Source organism: Rhinolophus sinicus, linkage group LG11, assembly GCF_036562045.2.
Source record: "Rhinolophus sinicus isolate RSC01 linkage group LG11, ASM3656204v1, whole genome shotgun sequence".
NCBI lineage: Eukaryota > Metazoa > Chordata > Mammalia > Chiroptera > Rhinolophidae > Rhinolophus > Rhinolophus sinicus.
In genome coordinates this window covers 43,600,534-43,621,511 of record NC_133760.1, presented here as the reverse complement: position 1 = coordinate 43,621,511, position 20,978 = coordinate 43,600,534, and the positions used below count along the sequence as shown (strand labels likewise).

Genomic DNA, 20,978 nt, shown 5'->3' with positions numbered 1-20,978 from the left:
AATGCTCGAGTTGGCATAAGTTAAAAAAAAAAACAGGCATTAAAACATTTCAGATCAAAACGATCCCCTTTGCCTCACAAAAGAAGTACTTTCTAAAGACAGGTGACAATTCTGTTCAGAAATTTTCACACCAAGGCTAAGTAAATATTCAGCGGTAAAAACGGAATTGCTTTGTTCAGCTGCACAAACAGATTTCTACATCGCCTCTATTTGCGTATTCCTGAATATCCTCTTTCAGATCCCACTTTTATGGGGAGCAAAATCAATTTTCTTTTGGACAAAAAAGTGAGATCTGGTCTAATGATTTTAATCTTTTAAATAAACATGAACTGAACTTGGAGCACAAGCTTTTCCCTTAAGAAAAGATCTTTGTTGTTCAGAAAGATCTCTTTCAACCTATGAACATTCATGCCAGCAACAAACTAACCTGGAAAAAGAAATGAAAAATACGCATCTATACCCATGTTCTTTGAAAAGAAACAGCAAATGTTAAAAAAAACAAAACCTTACAACCAAATGATCCTGCCCCAAATGTAGACTGATGTTACGTTTAATTTTTGAAGCAAATTAGGTTCCCCAATTCAATTTTAAACAAATAGAAAATGAGAAACAGAAAAGTATAACATAAAACTTTTATTGCTACTTTGCTAAAAAAAGCACACTCATGTTTATGAAATAGAGTCTCCCTTAGCTTCAAAAGGGGAATTATTCTAAAATTCGGCAATACTACAGAATCCCCACAAACACCAGCCCAGTGCAGCTTTTTCCAGGCCTGTTTCAGCCCTGCTAATAGTTATTGTTTGTACAACTGTAACTAAGTACATTACCAACCAGTTGTTCAATCTATATAAATTTAAGAAACACACATTGCCAAGGAGTGACTCATATATCAGTCTATTATATGCTACAGGGCTGACTGTATTAAACAAATCACTCTGCCTACAGCTGAAGAATAGAAGCTATATACAGAGCAGAGGTTATTGTCTAATTTAAATCTTGGCTCGCTTCCCAGTGCTGTACAAGATTCCAATTTGTGGAAATGTTGCTCTTTGCTACTGCCAGAAAGGCTGCAGAAAATGGTATTGGGAGCCTTCCAGAAATATGTCTGCAAAATGCCAATCAACAAGTCACTAAAGATTAACAGTATGACTGTACCAAATTAATTTAAATTATAGAAACATATGGCTAGGATGTTTGCTTTGCACTTAAGACAACACCTACCTCACAAAGAGCTAGGTTTGTTCCACAGCATAAAATAATATCCCAGGGTTCAGATTCCTGCAAAATGTGAACATCAGCTAATAAATCGGAGCTAGATGCCCTTGCAGAGCCAATCTTTTTGCCTGTTTAGGGTCTTATCTTTAATATATTCAAAACATATGGGAAAACACTTTTTATAACAAGGTATTTTTCTCCCACAAAGACATAAAGAAAAAAAATCAACATTATTCAGCGACTGAAAACAATTTGCTCTATAATGTGAAGAAAATTCTAGCTTTATTGAGATTCACCGTAGAACCCAGAGGATGATGCAATCTACTGCACATTATTCCCAACTCTAAAATATGATACTGGGCTACGAATTTAATATATAGCCAAGAGAAATTCACCAATTATGTGGCCAAATCATGAAAATCAAAAGACAACACAATTTATACCCTGCCAGCTGCTCTCAATACATATTATATTCATGCTGCCTCCCCATTATTTTCATGGGAATCTTTAATATATACAATCATGTCATCAGCCAAAAGGGGGGAAATCAATGGCACTTCAAACTGTAGTTATACATTAGTGTATGCTGTATTTCAACTGAGTAGGAAGGGAACTGTTTTATGTTTCTCTCCACTGCTTTTCTATTATTGCCTAGCTAATGGAAATACATCAAACAAATGTTCTACAAGAGCAATAAATATTAAAGTTGACCTATCCATCTGGGAGAAATGAGAACAATACTGCTCACTTTTAGCCCAAATATGACACTGATAAATGAAGCGATGAGATTCCATCACACTTTCAACAACCTGGGCTGGGAGCCCCCGCGTGATCCTGGTACCAACAATTTTCTTCATTCATCTTCATTAAGCAGTCACTTGACCTGCCTCCCAACATCCCTGTCAAATCAGCACCTTTGGGGGGCTTGTACTTTCTAACAACGTAGCCTCCATGTGCTCTTTATGGTTTATTTTATCTTATTTTTTTAATATTTTTAAAAAGCGAGAAGCCCTTGATGAGCATGAAAGAGGGTGCCAACAATTACCCCAGTAGCAAAGAGACATCAAATGTTACTCATGATTAAAAGGGAAACCATAGTATAAAACTGGTCCACACAGCCTCCTGCTCGCATCACTCCGGTGGCAGGGAAGGCCTCCGAGTGTGCCAACAAGCACCCCCCCTGAGCCCTAAAATGACAATTACGTATTCAAATGAAGGATAGATGGGGGCCTTATCACAGATGTAGGAATGCTTTCCATTTCCGTTCTCAATCACAGTTTCAAGTGAGCTGGAACAAGAAAGGAGAACATTCTTACCCTAGCACAATGAGCGAGTTTCATCACACTAGCAGCTTTACATTACAGCCCCATTATTTTCTATTTCAACAGCATAATAAGAGAGGTGCTGATTTGATTATTCCATAATAGTGAAAATGAATACCAGCGCAATATAAAATTGCTATTATAACACAAAGCTACTAATATGATTCACAAGGCCCCCTGGAAATTAGGTTTTATAACTATGATCACAGGGGGAAAATTAGAAAGCCAGCAGGCAAGAAAGGAACTAGGTGCCGCCACGCCAGTCTTAGTGACACAGACAGCTGTTCAGACGAAGCAAGCGGCATTAACTTTGGACAGACACGCAGAACCCGGTCCTTGGGAATTATCTGAGGGGTATTCCTTTCGTTTCTCTTCATGGCATGTGTTCCAAATAGTCATGATGTTAACTAAAGTCACGTGTGAGTGCAGTACTATCGCAAGTTTTTTGATGAGAGAGAGAGACAGAGAGAGAAACATGCCAAGAGGAAGTATGAAGAACCTGTAACTTCTGGAACCAGATTTTTAGGAACAGACTGATTCTAAAAATCCACAAAAAACAAACTAATGAAGTAAAACTGCTGAGAGATTTAGTCAAAGTCCCTCTTCTATCCCCATCCTCCACCCCAAATAAAAAGGATGTAAGCCTCGTGATTATTTCTAAACCAATCTCCTCTCTAGGAGTCTTAAAGGGTCTAAGACCCACCTCAGGATACTCTCCGCCAGCAGAGTACACACCTGGACTCGTGGTTCTACTGAGCTGAACATATGCTTTCCCTATGGCTTCAAACACAGACCTGTCCAGACAGGTGGAAGGTAAGCAGAGAAATGGCTGAACAACTCTAGGGTCAGCCCAGGTAGGAGGTACGAATGCAGGGCCCTTCATGAAAGCTCTGCCCAAGTCAGTTCTGTCAGGTTCTGACAGTGGACAAGATGTCTGAGACAGACAGAAAACCAAGGAAGCTTCAATCTTTGGCCTAAACATAAGCGTCACTGGCTCCAATGTGACCACTGTGAATTTCTACTCTGATCCAAAGTAAAAAGGGACACTTTACGTAGGCCAGAAGTTTTCCATCTCTGCAAAGACACAGAAAAGGGTTTGCTGATCAGTGATCCTCTCCAAAGAAAAGCGATCGTGCTGTATTTAAGAGATTAAAAAACTTCCTAATGTTTAGCCGGCAAAGGAAGCCACATCGCATCCAATTTTACCCTATATCTGCACTTTTCCTATTCTGTGTTTAAACATCTCAGGAATTGAAGAAAGCGACTCTATGGCTCGAACACTAACGAAGGAGTATATCCCACTCACATCACCTCCTGGCAGAGCCTCACAATCAACAAATACCCTGCTAACTGACCAGTGTTGGTACTACCTCATCAGCATTTGGTCATATGAACCGACAGTATCACCCAGGGATGTTTAAAAAAATTTTGGAGAACACTAAACTGCAGCCATGTTTCTTAAGCTGGGTCCCATAGGAGCACGTGTAAGAGTTGTGAAGGCTACAACCTATGCTCTTACTAGGTATCAAGGGCTGATCTCCAAAACCTCCAACTACTGTCACTGCATTCTGCTTTCTCACTTTCCTTGTATGCCAATGTGTCTTAATAACAACAGGTAATATTTACTGAGCACCTGCTGCATGCTAGGCATTATGCTAATCACATCCCATTAATTATCTAATGTGTCCTTATAAGGTAGGAACTATCACATTTCATAAAATCTAAGACGCCACTGATTGTAAGACACAATCTAACTACATGTTAAAATATGAAAAAATGTGGGCCTTAGTCAGTGAAATGTGACGTTATTATTGCAATCCCCATTTACTGCGAAAGCAGCAAAGTTCAGACCGGTTAAGTAACTTGTTCACAATCACACAGCAAGAAAGTCCGGACTCAAACGAAGAACGATTTAGCTCTGAAATCTTAAATTTTAAGTAAGTAGTTTCTAACTATTTTTTATTACATGCCTCTAGTAAAGGTGCTCATATAAATATCAGTTAATACTTTCATATTACTTACCATTGCATCAAGCAGTTCAGAACCCTTTCCATATGCTAACTCATTAATTCCTCACCACAACCAATGAAACAGGTGCCATTCTCCAGGGGACTTTGGCCCAGGACATGTGGTGAAACACACTGGTGAGCTCCTGAGTACACTCTGGAGCCAGCGAACTCACTCTGAAAACATAGGCACCCACCTCCAACACAGGCAGATTTACTGATTTATGAATTGTATACATAATTACCCCCATTCGGATATATTATGCATATTTCAGAAACATATCAAAAATTATACTAAGAAAGGATGATAGAAAACGGAATTACTAATATTTTCTTCTCCAATCCCAAAGGCTGCCGTTGTGGACCATCCTGGGGAAAACAACTGCCCTCGGCCACTCATCTAAACAGATTCTTTGGACAACCCTCCCTATCTAGAAGGATCTGTATGAGACAACCATGTCACCAACTAAGGCCCCCTCTGTCTTCCTTCCTGGGGTAGCATGGCCTCTTCTCACCATCCTGCAATTACTCGACAGAAGAAAGCAACAGAAAAGGGAGGAAGGATAGATATCATAGTTTCCTGTAATCGGAATACCTACCAAATAAAAGTTGGGCCGTTATCAGTAAGGGAGAACAGTGGCCACACCTCTCCAGGTGGCTTATCAATGCATGGCTTCAGGGACACTGCAACTCTGTTTTTCCTGAAAGTTCCTTTCAACCCTACAACAGACAAACTGTTCAGCATTCCCTGAGTGCCTGCTGTTCGCCAGCCTGTGTACAGTACCAGGAACACAAAAATAAAAGCTACAACCATTCAGGAATAAGATTGCAAAGTAAAATACAGCAGGACAATCTCACATGGGTGAGGAAAGCCACACTCTTCCATGCTTCAAGTTTAATTCGCGTTTCTAAAATGTCTTCCCTGATACTAGCTGGAAAAAGCCAGTTTCCAGCAAGATAAGCAGCAATAAATATTATGCAAGTCAAACCTACTAGAAAAGGAAACAATTTGCAGTCAAAATGTAAAAGTCTACTCTCAACAAAATGCACAGATTGAGGAAACATTTCAACAGCAAAGAAGGGAAATTACCATTGATCCAGGCTGCCATGTCTAATGAAAAAGTCACGTTTTTAAGAAAATCTTTAGTATTGAGATTGAAAAAAAAAAAAATTAATTACACTGTACTGAAAATGAAGAATTCGAGAAAAACCTCTCAAATATAACTTTTGAAAAAACTAAGAGCAGAGGAAGTATTTTACAGTTATGACAAAAATTTGAGGGACCAAAAAGAATTCCTAAATGATATTCTAAAGACTGAACCTCATTAACTCAGTTTCTGGAAATTTCAAAACATTGTCCAATAATATTGCTTCTTGCATTAAGGATAACACCAGCTTGCTGGTAAGTATAACACTACTACTACCACTAATGATGGTATTTTCACGTGTTACTTTAAATCAGGGGTTGGCAAACTTTTTCTTAATAGACCAGAGAGTAAATATTTCAGGCTCTGTGGGCCATCTGGTCTCTGTTGCCAACTATTCAGCTTTGTCTGCTATAGTAAGAGGCAACCATAGAAGATAGGCAGTACATAAATGAATGAGCATGGCTGTGTGCCAATAAAACTTTATTTACAAAAACAGGTACCTGACCCATGGGCCATAGTTCACTGATCCCTGGTTTAAATTAATGTTTGTATCTACTTAATTTTTTTTCCGAAAAGATTCGTTTATTGGAGCCTTTCCACCACAAAAATCATATTTGTTCATTAATGCAATTTAGTAAATTTTAAAATGCAGAATGAAGAAAGAGCCTTGGGCTATGAAGTCAAGCATGGCTGGGTCCCAGAACTCTAGGCAAGCGACCTACCGTTTCTAGATTTCAGTTTTGTCACCTGTAAAATGGAGAACATGACCTCATGGGGTCATTCATTGTGAGGCCCAGACAAGGGAATGGACATAAAGCACCAGCCTTCCACACACCCCATCACAACTACTGCTGCCAACTTCCTTCTGCCTGATCGCTAACGATATTACCAAAATACCCAGCACAGTGGCAATATAAGTAGGTACTCATATTAAATGAATGAGCAAATTAAAGAATGGAAGGAGAGAGGGAGATGGCAAAATTTTACCTTAGTTTCCAAAGTAAATTATAATCTGAACCTTCTAAGGTTTTATTAAAAAAAAAAAAAGGCAGCAGAAAGTAATAGTGAATATTTAAACTGTATTGATAAGTTTTCTAGAGAAAATTCTAGAGAATTTGTTTTTCAACAACTCCCACAGAATAATAAAAAGTAAACAAAAAGAGCTGTTATTTTACAGCATTACTTGAACCAAAGGATGTGCTTCTGGGAACAACACACATATTGTAAATTAACCAGTTTCAATACAATAACACAGTACTCTAAGAACAAACGTGTCAGATAATTACACATCACTCCAAAGCCGGCTTTATTGCTGTTTTTAAAATCAAGTAGTCATACTCTGGTATTTGTTCTCCAACAGAATCACCACTTTCATATTCACTACAGCATGAGATGAGATATTTAATAAATAATAGGTCATGAAAATCCAGGGATTAAGTAGTTTCTTTCAGCAAAATTGAAAATGAGGGCAACATATGCCAACCGCTTCTAGTTGTGCAACAGTTTTTCTGGCTGGGAAAAGATGAAAAGGCACAGTATAAAGAAACTCAGGCTCGAAAATGAAGAGAAATGAGAAATGTGTGTGTGCATGAGGCCCCACATCCACACGAATGGAGAGTCTAGTCCTGTCGACAAGCTCTCCTGCTCACCTGACATTCCAAAGCACAGGTGAGATTCAAAAGCACGGCAGAGATGGGGTTTGTTTCACTGAGAGGATAAAGAAGGCTGTTTAACACTCACTGGGATGGACAAGTAAAGGACCAAGCAGGAGAGACGGCAAGTCGAGGCGAGGGACTCGATCTAGGGAAACGGAGGGTGGAGATGAGACAAGTGCCCTAGGACAGCAGTCTCCGGTGATGCATTAGAAGAAGAGCAACTTTTAAAGAGGCAACATAGTCCAAATCAGGTAAGGAGAACAAAATGTGGAAAAGAAAAAAGCCAGGCTAGAATACCTGCATCTTCCCAGCTCACTACTCTCATTTTGGTCATCGGTGCAATGAAGATATAACGATTCATTTATGCCACCAGTCGTTCTGCTTTTGATTAACCTTTCAGTCATATAACAACAGTCATGTGGCTAACCCATTTCTTAGGAGGGATTACTTGGTTGCCTGTTTCTTTAGTTATAATAAACTCTGAATACCAGGGCCTCCAAAGTAAGCATTAAAGAAGTTCATTGACAATCTGGAAGTATAGGAATAACTGCAGATTATGCTAGACACTGTATGTAACTAGATTGGCTTTCATGAAGCTGATGGCTGAATTTTGCCACAAAAAATTACTAACGTCTTTGGCATCCAGAGAAGGGTCTCACGGATAAGCCCCAAGTTCCTCCTGGAGAATGCAAACCAGTCAGAATCACATTCAATGAGCTAATCATTTTATATCACAAGAATTAAGAATCTCTAGGGATGTAAAGTGCAGTATAGGGAATATAGTCAATAATATTGAAATAACAATGTATAATGCCAGGTGGGTACTACACTAGTCAGGGGGATCACTTCGTAAATTATATAAATGTCTGACCATGATGCTGTGCACCTGAAACTAATATAATACTGAATGTCAACTGTAATTGAAAATTTTTAAAAATTAAAGAAAAATCTCTAGGAAAAGTCTTGAGTTTTAGCTAAACCTATGTGAAATCTCAGTGATGAATTTTATTAATGTAGCTCCTAAGATTACAATCACTGTAGAAGAAGGATCTTGAAATTAAACTATAAACTTATTTTATCTACATCCAAGAATTTTGGGAATGGCTCAATAAAAACTCTTCTCAGGCTAAAAACAATGCACACTGTGCTTCTCGGTTTCGAGTCTTACTAGGCACATGCCTGAAACACAAAATGCTCAAGCACCATTCCCCAAGAGCTACCAGAGGTCTAGCTACCAAAAGACAAGAACCAACAGGAAAGTCCAAGGGGGAAAAGAGTGAACAAGAAAGAAGGTAAGAATTCAAAACACAGTCATCATCGCCTTCATCCCAACCCAACCCACCCAGTGAGGTACTGACTAGACTGCAGACAGATCAGAGACATTTTGAAAAGGCTGCAGGCACAACGCAAAGGCCTTATGGGTTCTTGGTCCTTGGAGGTGAAGAGTTGGGGAGACCTCCAACGAGATACCACGTACAATCATTTTAAAGATTCAAAAACATGATTAGATCACACATTACCATTCTCCTTAGAACTCTGACTCTCCTCTTTAGAACGTCCTTCTAAATGTACTTCATCTAAGAAGAGTTCGCATTTATAATGTAGTATGGTTTGTGCCAAATTCTAAAAGGAGGTTATCATGGAGGCTAGTGGATTTAAGTAGCTGGACACGTCGGTCAGAATCACCCAGAGATCTGAATTCTGTTCAAACTGGTCCAAGCTTCCGACAAAGCAGTCAGGGACTCTCAAGGTGATGAGACTCATACAATTGATTGATATTCCAGGTTGAAATGTGTGACACCTCATTTTGTTAACTGGGGTACACAGATACCTAAGAAATACATTAAAATGTTCCAAAGTTACGGAATGAAGTTGATAGTTCCCCAGAAAATCAATTTTATTCAAAGAATGGGGGAAGAGAGGAAGGCATGACTTTTGTATGATCACAAACATGGAGATACCAGGTAAAGGAATGCAAAATCTGCATTAAAAAAATAAAACTAGAGGCATTAAGGAACTGCAGAAAGCTAAGTGGCTTTGAAGATGCGTTTTCCGCCTTCTTGGACATCAGGTCTGTGATCGTTTAGAAAGGTGAACCTTGAATCACTGAAGTCTTCATTTCAACTTGTTTGTACATATTTGAGTAAGCAAAATAAGCCACAAATAAGGAAAGAAATCTTTAGCAAAATATGTCAAAAACCATTTTTAAGGAAAATGATATGCTATATCCTCAATTACTTCCATACTAATAGAGCAAATGAGACCTTGTTGCAACCGAGAGAGCGAGACGGGTCACCAGGAGCTCTACTGGAGTCAGCCAAGAAAATTCAGCCAGGGTTCTCGTTCTCGCTGCAGCTGCTCAAACCAGCACGGTTTGATCTGGAAATACGGCCTCAATATGTGTCACCAGGATTTCCGTCAGTACAAGGAGGGTATAGGCTTCATTAAGTTGGACTAAGTGAACTTCCATGAATGAATCATTCAAGATGTCTACTTTACTACAGAAACAATGTCAGCTCTTTGTACATAAAATTAAAAAAAAGACTTCAATTGAAAAAAAGAAAAAAGCATGAATGCCCTGGATAAACCAAAATATTGCTTAGTGCACAGCTGGTACTAACGGCCAGAAGTTATATACGGAGAAATGAAATACGTTAGATAATTTTTACAGTTTACCTATGATCTCAGTTACACTTTACTAGGGCTAATACTGTCTTTTTTTTTTTTTTTTTTCTTTTCTGTTTGGTATCTGCATTGTATCATTTGAAAATAATGACTTCCAATCATGTTAGGTGGCAGTAGAAAGCCCAAGAAGGAATGAACGTCAACCAGATAACTCAGCTATGTCACAAGGGAGCTCTGGACTTCGCATAACTCTAACAATATGATGAAAGAATTTCAGGTTTGATTCATTACTGAACATGTTTAATATTTGATCAAAAATAATGAGCACTTTTGACTAAGCACTGTAAGCTAAGACACATGCTACTGTAGCAGAACTATAAGTCTCCATTATAAGAGATAAGTTGTCCTTTGATTTAATCAGAGAATGAATTCACCACACAAATATCTAGAAACTTTATGATGAAGGCTGATTTGGAGGCAATGTCAAACCCAGATGCATTCTGGGTGCAAGTATATGGTAGCACAACCATTCTGGAAACCAGTTCAGCATTACCTAGCCAAGCACATGCCCTACCCTAAACCCGTGACCTCCACTTGTATGAGAACACATGAGAGGGACTCTTGCATGTAGCACTGGGGTACAGACACGGGATGTCTGCAGGATTCTACTAGCAAACTGTTGATGACAAATGTCCACCGACAGAAATGGTACCTTCATACAATGGAGTAGCGGACAGCAGTGAAAACAAAAGAAGTACAGCCACGTTCATCAACTCAGACGAACAGCAGAATAATATTGAGGAGGGAAAGCAAGTCAGAAAAGAAAGTGTACACTACAATTCCATTTACTAAAGACATCAGAAGTATGCAAAATTGAACTATACATTGTTGAAGGGGAGGTAGCTGTGTGGGAAAACTTAAAAATCAAGAGAATGATAAATATAAAATTCAGGCAAGTGACTCCTTCTGGGGATGGGGATGGAGGGAGTTGGAATTGAAAAGGACAATGGGGGCCTTCAACATTATTGATAACTTTCAATTTAGTTGATTGTTGGGTCGGTGGGTGATTGTTCTATCATTATTCTTTAAGGGTTCTCACTACTTAGACAATTGTATGTAAAATACATTTTGTAATTTAAATTCACATGTAGAGCTATATATACAGATATATACACTATTGCATATGTAACAATTAAGAGGTTTAAAATGTGAGAAGAGTGAATGACACTATCAAAAATGACTGCTATTGCTAAAGTAATTCCAAAAGAAGCATTGGAGTATTTTCCAGAAATCCTGGTTTTTGTGATGTTCTTTCAATAGGATAATAAAGTTTAGAAAAGTTCCACTTTGTGTATCTTTCTCCTAAGCAGCAAACATGAATAAATGTTTACTTGGAACGATCTCTATAACTCTGCTTGAAGCTAATTTTGCAAGTAAAGCTATTTATATAGCGTCATCATGGGGTTTGAATGCTTATCGTTGCAGTTTTATTACAAAGAACATCCAAAAGATTTCTTTTCAAGCTAGAAAAAAAACAGTACTATAATAAGGTATTTTAGATTAGTGGGTAAAAATACTCCTTTTAGAGAACATAATATAATTAGTTTCTATTCCAAGTATGTCAGTGTGCACTGTTAACCTTTGAAACTATACATGAACCTTTTAATTAGTATGTTATCTTTGGTACAATTAATGACTTGTACCTCATGTTATAGGCAAATTAAAGTTTTCCCACTAAAACTAAATTCTTCACTGTAGTTCTAAAAGGATTTTGCCATTTAAATGAAATTTTAACATGCAGACCTCTTGCTCCCAAAACACATTAAGCCATTTTTTTCCCAAGCTAGGCAGGATTTTGCTATCAACATTCTTTCAAATATTTTACCTAAGACAGAGAATCTCATATTAAATTCAATTTCACACTTGCCAATCACACGCACTTACAATTCCTCCAGAAAATGCAATGTGGCCTCATGTGTAGGTGCGCGTATGTGTGCACACACAAATACTCATAATGCTTAAGTACATACAAGCACATTAACTGCTCAGCATTGGTCAAAACAAACAGACTTAGCACACCATCTTATTATATATTGAATATAATGTTTGACATTAGCAGTTGTACTAATATAATTAACCTTTACACTTCAATTGGCAAGTCCTAGATCGAAGATCCACAGTAGTAGTTCTCAGGCCGGTGTACGATGTTCAGTAATGGTATTTGCAAGATAAAATCTAAAAGGACCCCCTCCATCCCAAGCCTCTCAAAAACCAGAGAGATTTTATGGGAGGGGTGGGAAGGGTAGTGGTGAGGACGGAACTTCCAAGTACAAAATCAGCTGTATTCCTCCAATGCCTGGAAACACACTTCCTTCCCCTGTACCTCAAAAAATATGGTTCATTTCCAAGAAATATGAGCCTTACTAAAAAAAGATGCCGCTTACAAGTTAAAATGCAAGGTCCTTTTCTACCTGACTTTCCTTCTTCTCTTACGACAAGTATGGATAATCTCAAAATATTTGTGTCCATAAAATGATCGCACTAAAGTGATGGGTGAGACATAAAATATTAAAGAAGAGAAAGGAATACGTAGGACGGGGACTTAGAAAATTAGAGTAGGTGTGTGGAGCAGAAACACATATAAAAAATGTATGTTAGAAAATAAAAAATAGACTTAGTAATGCTGGACTTAAATGGGAAATAACTATTTGAACTCAGGACCTTACCCCCAAAAAATGTTTTTTTTCAGTTCTGTCCCTAAAGTGACCAAACAGGGGAGTCATATCTTTTTTCCGGAGGCATTTGAATGGAACAGCATACAAATTTTAGATGCTAATGCTATTCTCTAGTAAAAGAACTCAGAGGTCTGCGAAGAACAGATCCACGTGCTGGGACAGAAGAACACAGAGTTCAACTGGAACCTCTTGTGGTTCTCAGAAAATACAAGTGTTTGCTTTCAGGGATGTCTGGGGGTGACGCCGAGAGTACCAAGAAGGAAGCTTAAGGAGACTCCCACTGGTCACGCTGTGACCCTCCAAGCAACAACAGGAGAATATGAATCATAATTAATTAGAACAAGTGCATCCTATAAAAAGCTCTGAATTCAGGCCACTAAAATGGAGAAGGGAATGTAAAGGACACCGAAAAAAGGTATCTGTAATACCAAAGAACCATGAGTCTAAGAAGGTATTTGAAAGTAAATCTGAAGAGGTGACGTGTTCACAGATTTGGAGGCCCTGCTTCTCCTCCTGTCACGCACGTGCTTCTTTATAAAGCACAGACCTGCATTTTTCAGTACAGATGGAAAGAATGTAGGAAAGAATGGACATGGGAACTCCGAGCAACTCAAAGAGTTCCAGAGAAGCAAGAACTATTCCGAGAAGACATGAGGGAGCCCAGCAACAGTGGGACGAGTGAGCCATAAGGCCTTGAGAAATTCGAAAACTATTAGTCTATATTCCAATGACTAAAAAAGTTTAGCGTACTTAAAAAAAAAAAAGTCAGCATAAAATGGTCTTTGACTTTATAATTTCAAAGAACACTTAAACCCAAACAAGACAGCTACTGTCAAACATTTTTAAAATGTTACCCCTCCCACAGTATATGTAGAGGATGAAATGGGAGATAACATACGGAAACTGACAAGCCCTGTGGCTTGTATTTGATTGTATGTGGTGGTTCATTTTTAAGATAGTTTGACCATTAAAAGATATTTTTTATTACCATACCCCAGAAATCAGGACACATTCTGGGAAAGACACAGAACTATTGGCCCAAATCGATTTTCTTTCAACTGAATTACAGGGATAAAAATGTGCCTCAGAAATAGTTGCCCAAGTGCCAGGGAGGTTTTTTTTTAAGGAAAAACTACAAAGCTGACATATGATGTCCAACTCCCTCAAAGTGATTACTATCCAAAATATTCTATAACCCAGAACTTTACTCAGGGTATTTCAACCATCACGAGCCTCTGTTTCTCCTATGTACCCAGAGTATAGTTACTGCTCTATATGTTGATTTATACAACAAATGCCATATTTATTATTATACGAGTATGTCAGGTACCATTGTTGTGCTTAAAATGCAGCTGGCAACAAAAAAGACCAAGGTCCCCGACGCGTGGAGAGAGGCAAAGATAGAGGACAATAAATAATTTCACATGAAAATAAAGTAAGATCATGTGACTTCAAAAAACTTGAGTGGAAAGGCTACTTTTGAGTGGACAGAAAGGCTTCTCAGAGGAGGTGACATTTTGAGCTGAGACATAAACGATGAGAAGGACCTGGCCTTACCAAGAGCTGGGGAAAGCATTCCTTGCAGAAGAAAAGGACCAGTGGAAAAGCCCTGGGTTAGGAATGTGCCTGACATTTAGAAGAAAAACGCAAATGTCAAAGCCAGGGGGCATCAGGACTTGGGCTTCGACAGGAAGGAAGGAACGTCGAGAACCTGGTGTGAGCAAGGTAGCTAAAAATAAATCATGTCACTTCCCATTCAAGTGTTTATCAATTTTCTTTTTGCAATTGCAAAAACTATGTATGTACGTAATACCGTGTTTCCCCGAAAATAAGACCTAGCCGGACAATTGGCTCTAATGCATCTTTTGGAGCAAAAATTAGGTCTTATATTAATTTTTGCTCCAAGAGATGCATTAGAGCCGATTGTCCGGCTAGGTCTTATTTTGGGGGAAACGCGGTATCATTGTGTACCATAGCACTGGGTCACAAGGAAAAAATGGCCAATTTGCAAACAGATAGCAACCAAGTCTTTTAGGGGCTTAAGAAAAAAGAGGTGGAGACACCAACACAAAAGGCTGACTAAATCAGGGCCTTACCCAAAGAACACTATGCTGTCGAAAAGGGAACTGGTTCTCCATTTTCACTCATGCCCAAAAGAGCCATCACAATCAGTAGCACCATCTTTCAAACAACAGGAAATACAATGTTACCTCTGTGTTCTAGAAACATTTCATGTTATGATAACTGGAGATGTATGGCATATTCATCACAAAGATGATAAATAACTGTTTCTTCAGAAATATCCAGGACCAGGCCCATACTTCCTAAACATTCATATAATTAAAATGGTTGCAAGGGAAAAGGCATAAGTGAAAATTACAAAGGATGAGACAGAAATTGAAAATACACTGAAAACTATTTCTCTTGTAGTTAAAATGGGATAATACATGCAAAGCTCCAAGCAGAGTACCTGAAATCCTATAAGGGTTCAGGAAATGTTAGTTCTTTTCCAAAATAAAAGTGGCATGACTTTTCTGTGATGCTTCTATTCTGGTTCTAAGACTAACTCTACTGAGTAAAAGCAGAATGACCCAGAATTGGGATGGAAAAGCCAATCTAAAATTGAAAAATCTGAAATTCAGAACTTTTAAAATAAGTGGAATTTCACTACTTATTTGATTCATTAAGTACTTAAAAGGAGGGCAGAGATTGCACATATATTTTCCTAGATATTTTACATACATTAAATTTTATAATGGACCTGAGGCGGTATTACTATGAGTAGCTCCTTATTTCTGAAGAAATCATGGTTCAGAGATATTAAATAACGTAAACAAAGGCACAAAGCTAATAAATGGCAATTGCAGGCGTCAAATTGAGGGTTTTTTTTAGGCTCCAAGCCCATGTTTTCCACTAAATCCAACTGCCTCTCAAATATGTAAGTTTAACAAATGTCAAATTATTGGGGCCTAAATAGATATCTTTTTTTATTAAACACTGATGTCACCCCCTGTGTTTCTGGGTGTCCCCTCAGTCATAAATCAAGAACCAATGCTTACCAATTTACCTCCACATGACTGGTTTTGTCCAAGAAGCGACTGGTACTTAACCACTAAACTACTCATAGCATACTTCGTTCATCTTTCAGGCAGCCATTTAAAACAAGGAAAATAGGTATTGTTTTCTCAAAATCAGTGTAACAGCTGAGATAAGAACAGTTCGAGCAAGTTCAATAGAGCCAGAAATAGACAGAAGGCTTGCAAAGACTGTCATGGTATTAGTATATTGGAAGAAGACCAGTCGGTTATGAATCTAAGAAGAGGTATTTATATGGGAAATGGGAATTACCTTGGAGGAGGAGGCAAGCCCTAGAAAAAGGGAAAGAACATATAACTTGATAAAAGAGCTAACTTTATTTAAAAAAAAAAAAAAAAACCCAAGAGGATACAAGTCCCATGAGAGCAAAGCTCTGGTCTGTCTTGTTTTGTCCCATGGTAGATACTCAACAGGCAATTGAAACAAATGGATAACTTAAAAGCATAGCTATAAGAATTCACACACAAAAAATATGTTTTAAGTGGGGAGAGGCATGTGTCCCTGTCCTTGGTCCTGAATAACTGCGTTGGTCCAGCTTTGATATGATGGTTTCCTAATCCCAGTTCTCTGGTATCCAAATTATACCAGTTTTTCTCTCAATTTTCATCTTTTTGAAATAAAAGGAGTGTTTTTCTTTCAAGCTGTACAACAAATCATTCCATGATTTCTGTTCTGAGTTTGCATAGCTGATTGCATATACTTTCGACCGTTCTATGATGCTTGACACTTATAAATATTTTCCCTACTCCTTTTGGAAAGTTGGGAGTTACGTGTTTCTCATCCTCCCGTGATGTCATGCTTTAGTTTAAAAATAACAGTCATTATCACTCAATTATTCAGTGATCAAGTGTAACGCCAGGTGCAAACAAAAGTTCTGACAACATTAAAACATGTTCTTGTTGCAGTAAAGGATTTAAGAGTGTGGCATTTATGAAGTGAGTGGTTCATGTTACTCTCTAAATTTAAAGGGGGTAAAACAGAAGAATGGAATAAGCTGTGGGTTTTTTTTCTTACTGTCCTTATTTTGGTATTTTTCATGGTATTAAGGACAGCTAGCAAAATATGTTACTTAGCTTTCCATTTTCTTCACTGTTCACACTGGTATAATTAAAATCTAGATGTTCTCTTAATTAGTTTACAATCAGTCTTCTGAACCAATAAGTCTAAAATATCAATAGCATGACCACTTTGGGTTTTTCCTCTTTTCTTTCCTACTTATAATTCATATGTACGTGAATCTGCATACACACACCACACACATATACACACAAATATACACACACATAAAGCTTTTAACTCAAAGAATTATATATTGCAAAACTAAAGGGACAATTGAGCTAATCTGCTCCAAATCTTGATATTGTAGATGACCTCAAATGTAAAATTACTTTCAAATTTCACAGATACCCAACATGATCATCAATATAATACTTAAGATAATCAACCAAAGATTAACATTAACATATTTAGATTAAAAAATCATCTTGTTTAATATTTTTTAGCAATTTTCAAATTTCAGGAACTAGGTCTATATAGCCCTGTGGTTTTAACTAACATTATAAAAGACGGATTACAATATTTTCCCCATATAAAAATAGAATGAAATATAAATGAAAAATTTTAATTCCAGGAGAAAGAGACCTGCATGCATTACTTGTATGCTTCTAGAATAGTCTTCCTCATTCATCAACAACAACGAAGGAGAAAAGTTGACTATAGAGCAAATTATACCTATTTTCTAAGCAACAAATCATTTGCGGCATTGAAAAGTCTTTTTCACTACTTGATATAAAGTTTTTACTCAAATTTTTCACATTTCCTCTTTCTTTTTTCCAACATTACCAATATGCAGCTAGATTGAAAAAAAGAAAACATATGTGCTAACCATGAAGGTTTACCAATATGGATATGTTTATATATCCATATAAACATTTGCATATTTATTGGTTTAACTCAGTTGCCTAAACATGAATGCATGTCATAAACATCACGTAAACTCAGAGCAGACCAGTGGTGATGGAAATGATCTGTATCGTGGAGGTAGTTGTCACACAACTGTACATATTAGTCAGAAATTAAAATTAGCAAATTTTATTATATGTAAATAATATCCAAGAACTCTGACCACACACACACACACACACACACACACACACACACAACCCTGATGTACCATGACACCTAAGAATAATTTCTATAGAGAATCTCCCTAGAACATCATGTACATGTAATTATATATGACCCAACATAACATTACAAAGAATGCATAAACAGTGATTCTCTTATAAAACTACACATGCACACACATACTATGTGTTAAGGCACAAAAAGTTACAAAAATTAGGTTAGACACCCTAATACAGAGCAGAAAACAGATGTCCTACCCCTGCCCTAACAACTCCTTACCAATGCTCAGTCTAATTTAGGACAGAATTAGGGAATGTCCAGGAGTGTCTTAACTCACTGACTCTAAATACTACCACTCAAAGATGGCCCTGGTTCCGGACACTTCAGTCTAGTCTCACTTGACTCTCCAAGACTTTGACCAGGAAAGATGAGTGGCTCACCTCCACCTATTTTTCTACATTTACACTGGAAAGAATTAGCAGAGAAAGAAATTCAAACACTGGGAGGAGGAGAGTGGAGTGGCAAAAAGCCAAGACGGTTTGCTGGGGCAAACCCTCCTCTCATGGCACTAATAGCTAGGTCCCCTCTCCTTGGTCGTGCCCTGGCCAGCCCCTGGGAGTATCTACGAATAGAGAAGAGAAAATTAATAATGACAAATGCAACCTGTGAAATAATTTATGAAGGATAAAATAGTAGCGCCGGGGAGCTGTGAAAGTACAGACAGGCTTACATGTATCTTACCTACACATCCAGTATTTAAAATTCTAACTGTCCTCTACTCTGCCATCACACCAACAAAATGAATAAATGCGGAATACTGCAATCTTTTCAGTCAAGTTAAACACTCCAAGACCACTTTGAAAACTCACAGGAAAACACAAAATTAGGAACAAAACAATACTTTAAAAATATAAACTATAGCGAGTATGAAAAAGTTTCTATTTAGCCCATCTCCCAAACCCCCAAGCAAAGCAGACACAAATTTCTGCTTCCCAAAAAATGTTTTTGCAACTGTGTAATACATGTACTTTCAATTTTATTTAATAAAATGTAGGGCAAAGGGAAAAACAAGTGCCTATACAGATGGAGGGGGCTAAAGACATATAACACCTCTGACAATGCCCAATTCCTGCCACCCTTTTGGAATCTACAGTGTCCCTAAAGTCCTGCATTTTAAATAGTGCTAAATATTTGGAGTCTAAAAGGATGCGGTTTGTTACTTTGCACGGTAACACATCCTCAAATACTATTTCAGGCTAGTTTTGAAGAACTGCAATTGATATCTTTTCCATATATACTTAACCTCCTACAGATTTATTTGATTCTCAATAATTACTATTCTCTGGTAAAAGGCATATGTTATTACAGTGCATTGCACCCCCACAAGCTGTCGGTTCGGTGTATTTTAATAAATCTCTGCCAGAGCTGTATAAATTTGATCCTGTTTAAATTTAATAAGGATCAGAATATATCAAAGCACAAATACCCATGGGAGAAATAGATATTTTGCATAGTTATTGAATGGCCTATTCAGGGATATAATATGTAAGACCCAGACCATCAACCTTGAATTAAAAAGAGAGATTAATGTGTTCAAAGCTGGCTACTTGTTAAATAACATATGAAATTAGTATTTAATAAAACGTCTTCTCTCTACTGCTACTAATAGTATCAATCCTAACACAGCTTTACTATCAATAGCCCCATACAGAATTCTAATATTTACAAGAATTGTTAGCAACATATTTCTCAAAGCTCTACATTTACTTTGATAATAAGCGATACTTTACGGCACAGAGATGAAAAGTCGCTTATAGTAATTTAGAATTGGGTGCTTAATGTCCATCTGAATAGTATAAATAAAACCGAACATCTACTTTACTTGATGTATTTCTCATAGATTTCAAGCATGATGAACAAGGAACTGCTTTTCCAAACGTTTTCATCCATAATAGGCTGTTTCTGATTTGATTCGTATTTCAACGACCATTAATAGTCTGTGGTTGAGTAAATCATTTCAAATTTTTTTCTGCCAACATTTGCACGTGCTTGTAAACACCAAGGACAATGACTAATGAGCCTGGATTTAGAAGCTGGAAGAAAACACAAAAGGGCAAAATGTCAGTTATCAGGAAATCCTCCCTCTAAGTGAGGAGGACTTCGGGGACGACGATTGTCAGGAAGATCAAAGAGAAACGGTATCACTCAAGGCATGTAAAACCAACCTCTTCTAGCACTAAACGTCCTTGGCAGATGGATGGGCCAAACTGTCTTGAGTTATCTACAAATATTCTGGAGGCTACAAATTGGTTAAGGCCCATGAAATCTTCATTAGCACATGCATGTTATACTGAAATCTACACCTCCTTATTCTCAACCGCTTTCATTTGATTTAAAGTAGAAATGTAAGGGCTAGTTTGTTCACCACACAAACTGATAAAACACAGGATCAGTTGGCCCACCAAGATCCATTAGCCAACCTTACCGGAAGGTTAGGTCCTATTATCAGATAGGTGGTTATCACAGAACCCAGGCTCCCTGAGGGGCGTCGCCCCCAATCACCCCTCACTATACCCTCGGTGAGCATGGCGTCTTTCTTCTCTTCCTCTTCTGTCTCTTCTGCCCCTCTGCGGGATCAAACTGGGTGAAAGAAATGAATCCTACCTGAGCAAAATAAGGAATGGATGTGAGGATTGGGGCAGTCAGCCATTTTTCACACTGAGAAGACAAGCTTTACCACCAGCAGCCACTTAGTAAAATGACCTACAAATATAATACAAGGCTCCAATGGCCACCAGAAAACTGGAATGTAAATGCAGATATCACACGTCAGATAGGCCCATCTTATGAAGTACTGGTATGTAAAATCCAAACATCAAAAGCAGATCTGTAAGAGTAATTAGTGCATTTTTAAAAATCCCAAGACAGTATCTCTAAGTCCATTTGAAACCTGGCTCTTGGTGGAATGTCTTCAGTTTTCCAATAAATGTAGTATAATTTATTATACTATAACTTTTGTGAGAAGCTTTTATTTTAAAAGATCAGGTTT

At 37.8% G+C, this 20,978-nt stretch overlaps 1 protein-coding gene and 1 pseudogene across 6 annotated transcripts in view; one reads left to right on the top strand and one right to left on the bottom strand.

Annotated features, from left to right (window-relative positions):
• Nucleotides 1–20,978, bottom strand: part of TOX3 (TOX high mobility group box family member 3) — a 101,305-nt gene that overhangs the window by 52,616 nt on the left and 27,711 nt on the right. The window lies entirely within an intron of this gene.
• On the top strand, nt 9,604–9,804 carry LOC109447702 (small ribosomal subunit protein uS14; annotated as a pseudogene).